The sequence below is a fragment of the Aplysia californica genome, unplaced genomic scaffold (assembly GCF_000002075.1).
Source record: "Aplysia californica isolate F4 #8 unplaced genomic scaffold, AplCal3.0 scaffold00341, whole genome shotgun sequence".
Lineage (NCBI taxonomy): Eukaryota > Metazoa > Mollusca > Gastropoda > Aplysiida > Aplysiidae > Aplysia > Aplysia californica.
The window spans coordinates 693,345-698,209 of NW_004797611.1; positions in this window are offsets into that span (position 1 = coordinate 693,345).

The window sequence follows — 4,865 nt, forward strand, 5'->3', positions numbered from 1 at the left end:
AGGAAAATGACAATAGTAAGGATTAAGAAAGAAAAAGCAGCAGTTCCCTGTTGTAGGTCAGGCACAGTTATGAGCGTGACATGAATCAGCCCATTTACAATTCTAGTGTGCTTGAACGAGAAATGTCCCCCCTATGGGAATGGCCTAAAGACACTTCAGTCAGTGGCACTGCCCCGGGGGTGTAGATTGTTTTCACGCCCATGGAAATAATTAAGGTAATTTGGAGTTTATCCTACACTGCATGAGGGAATAGTTAACTAATACCAATTCCCATATTAATATTACAGACAGAACCCACATAATTGTCGTCTTTTGCCGCGGTGAGCCAGACCTAAGATAACAAGAAAAGCAAACTCACCCCATTTAAATTTGTCTTTCTAGTATAGCTCAATTTGAACCGATTATACACGATAATATTATGATGTTATTCTAGCAGTTTAGAATCTCAAACTCTGTGTACTGTCGAACTTCAGATAATTTTATAAATAATGTGAAGTTGTTGTATTGGAATTGAAGATCTAATAACGACGTACAAACAAAATTTTTTAAAAATAAAAGAAATCGCGTTTTAGGCCAAAAAAAACTTCTAACGAACCACACTTAATGACTGCCACCAGGTAAATTACCTTTGTATGTGAGCACACATAGTCATAAAGCCACACGAATAAGAGTATTGTTACATGTTTGTTTTTCGTGCGCTTTCTTCGATTCAGATCTGGCTATTAGAAAGTTAATAACGCCCCAAGACGATGTAATACTGAAGAGACGAGGGAAGCAAAGTGCATACATGATGGTTTAAATACATGTTGACAGGATTGAAAAAAAAATCGTTCGATTTTATACACCAGTGTGCAACTCGTTGGTCGGGTTAATGACTCCGTCAACTGCAGGATTGCGAAAAGATTGCATCCAGTCATCGAACTATTTCTTTAAAAAATATAAAACCACCACCAACATGCCTCAGTGGAGGCAATTTTACGTATTTAATTTTGTAGACCGCATACATTGTCTATCATCATTTCTTCAAGGAGAAAAAAAAGACACGCAAGGTAAAAACGACACATTGGAACATGAAACCCTTGTGTACACGAAGATCACTGTCCAACTTTTCATTTTCCATAATTTTTTCTTAAATCGCCAAATTTGAAGGGGACAATTACGGCGATTTCTCGATTCATAAGTACATGGAAACCTGATAACATTACGTTTTTTGATATGCCTTATAAAAATGTAACGCATTACCTCTCTCGGTCTCCAGCTACATACAACGAAAGGTAGTGTTGTCAAGATTTTACGAGGCCTGGATAATATACAAAATAATTCTTTTTAGCTCACGTACAGATCAGTTCAACCGATTTGCCAATGATATTCTTTAACCCTATCCTACGCCCTGGGATCATTTTGTACCTCCGGGGTTGTATTCTTCACATTTTAGAATACTTCTAGTACGAAGATCTCTTTGAAACTTTCAGTGTTTCTCAAAACATCATTTTGACAGACTGCTATGCAAAGGGTACGGATCGAATTGACGAGTAAATTTTTCTCTTTGGAAAGTGGTTCCCCACGTCGTATGGATACGGTAGTGAAACACGGCGTACGGATAGGGTTAAGTTGTGGGCTTTCCTGCTGTAGATAACATATACGTTGTTTTAAAAACTCAACAGGACTACCTTGTTTTATTTAGAAGGTGGGGCATTGAACAAAGTGACAGGACCGAGAAGGATTATTTCACATTATATCCCGAAAAAGAAACGCGATGGCGAGATATGCTTGTTAGTATTTCTACGAATGGAATATTTAAATCACGCAGCAGAGGTTGCAAATTGCTCTGTGGTATTGTAATTATTTTTGAAAAAAGTTTCTTTCTTTCGGTTCGTCTTTCTCACCTATTTTTCTCAATCTGTCGACATAAAAAAAGAAAGAAATAAAGCAGACAAAAATACGACGCACAAAATTATAATAAATTGGTAGGTAAGCAGTTTCTTTAAAAAAAATAAACTAGTGAAATCTCCTCGTCTTTTCCTTCTAGGCACGATGAACTCTTCAGCTGTGTCAAGTCTATTCTCCATTGACAAGTCGTCGTCCAGGATCATTGTGGGTGAGAAGGCGGCTGGCCTGATGACATTGGTGGTCAACTGTATCCTCACCCAGATCGTGGCTCTCGTTGGCTGCTCCTGTAACCTCATCACAGTTCTGGTTCTTCGCCGCGACGGTTACAAAGACCCCACCAATCTGCTGCTTCTTTCTCTGGCCATATGGGACCTCTTGTTTCTTTTGTCGCTATGGTTACGTAAACTGCAGTGTCCTGTGACGTACATCACGCAAATGTTGGGCGGGGAAGATAACTTTATGTTGGCTAAACGTTATAACGTTTATGTAACAGTTTACGGCGTTTTTACCTTCTACAGAGCCGCCATGTTTGTTTCTATGATGCATGTAGTGGTGCTGACCTTTCAACGTTTTCTCGTCGTCTGCTTTCCCTTGAAAGTCTCTCAGTGGGTAACCGTTAAAGCAATGACTACAGTACTTGTGGGTTTGTACGTCACATCAATTGCAATATTTTCTCCCTTCTTTGCAGGATTAGCGGTAGGCGCTGCCTTCGACCATGCGTACAACAGGACATTTCCTACTTTTGAGTATTCCACGTTTTACGAAACTAATCTTCAAACCATGACTGCATACAATTCAGGCTTCGTCAGCATCGTCCGAGGCCCTTTATCATATTTTTTGGTCATTCTTCTTTCCACCGTCACTGCGTACAAACTCTCAAAAGCTGACAAGAAACGCTCGGCTATGACATCATCGAACAGTGCACTCAGCGTCAAGGTAACCCGGATGTTGTTAGTCGTCTGCGCAGTGTACGTTGGTTGCAGTTCTCCATCTTTTACGCTTTTTGTTACTTCTTTTTTCTTTCCTTGGTTTGGAATGAGCAACCCCCAGTTTTATCTTTTTCTGGACTTGGAAGAACTTCTCCAAGCGATTAACTCTAGCGCTAATTTCTTCATTTACATCCTCATGTCGAAAAAGTTTTACAATACTTGCACAGACCTCATGCTTTGTGGCTATTGTACAAGACATGTTGTTCATCAATAAACAGCCCTTGTTAGTCCAAAAATCAATGGAATGCGTGCAAAACTATGTGGGTTCGATTCCAAAATGGAACAGCCTGTATTTTAATTTTTACCTACGACCCCTGTATTTCTTTTCAGCTCCAGCCAGTTCTGACAAGATCACAGAAGAAATTGTCTTGAATTGTGTTGGAATCAGGCGCTGGTCATAATTATGACATTTTTTCTGCCCGTTGAGAATTTTGAAAAATAGGCTCAACACCTTATATATCCATTTGAAGTACATTTCTGTGTAGGTTTTTACTGAAAAACGTTATCTAAGTCACAAAGATGTACATTTGCAGTTTCCAAGGACACCCAAGCTTCAGAAGTTATCTGAATCAAACTTAAGCGGCCATTTTCTCGATAATTTGTGAAGCGTGCTGACAAAATGAGTTACTTCTCAGATTCAATCCTAAAGGAATTACATACATTACGTTTATAGGTGAATTCACCGTGAAGTTTTTACAATATATAAGTATGAAACAATAAAAGGCATGTTATACTGAGTTATTTTACGGTCTAAGGTATAGTTGTGCTGACATTTCAATGTATTCTGATCGTGTGCTTTCTTTCCCCTAAAAGTCTCCCTCTGAAGTGGTCCAAATCTATTTATTTTTTTTCGCCTGGAGTTAAAGGTTTCGGGTCCTGTGAGGTGAGGCTGACAGAGCTAAAAGGGTTAATCACAAATCCGAAATTGGAAAAACTGACTGCATCACAGAGCTGGGAAAATGGATAGAAGTGCCAAAGATCTAAACCTTGTGTCTTTTAACAAATCAACATAAGTCAACTTCCATTTTGAATGTAAAAAGTTATAAACACAAGGTTATTGTTTCTGTTATGTAGGAAAGAGAAGTATTTATGACTTTTTAGTGGGAATTCGTTGGTACAGAGATGGGGGTAAAAGAATTTTGAAACTTTGTTCACGTCTTAGCTTAGAAACTTGTAACTCTGTACGTGTGTGTGTGTGTGTGTGTGTGTGTGTGTGTGTGTGTGTGTGTGTGTGTGTGTGTGTGTGTGCGCACGCGCGTGCGCGTCTGTGTGTGAATGTGTGGGCAATATACAATCTAATACTTTTGCTGCACCTATCCAGAAAAATGAATGGTTCCACTTATCCTCTTCTTTACTCTGTGGATCAACAAAGAAGTGGAAACGCGACTAGTGGTGCAAATATAACAAGCAATTCATTTACACTGATTTTAAAAAAATGTAATGGACCAAATAGTGAATCAAATAGTATCAAAATGGCAGTTGAAATTTAAGTGAAGAAGATCAGCAACCTTTACCGTTTCTCAACTTTGTTTCTTATTTAATCACTTACAGCAAAATTGCCTTTAATATTCTAAAACACCCACAAGGCAATTTAATTCTTCTGTCTGCTCAAAAGTGTCCTTTTTTAAACTGTAGCCGCTGCAATTTTGTCAAAATGCTACTTTTAGTTTGTTTTAGTTTTGATTCTAGTAAGAGTTTAACGCATTTGCAACACAATAAGGTCAAATAAGTGCTAAAGTTTTGAAGTGTTACAAGAGAGTAACAAACACATACACACACTAAAAAGAGAAATAAGGGCAATAGATGTTTCATGGGAAAGAAGGAGAAAACCTCATCTGTGTACCCGCCAACCACCCACACTATTAGTTCAAGTACGTTTAATAACTGTTCTGGGATGTGATGTGAAAGGTGGGGTGACCCCTTCTTTGAGCCACGGGAACATGACAGGCATATTTTGCGACCTTGAATCCCCATTTCTGTTACCAG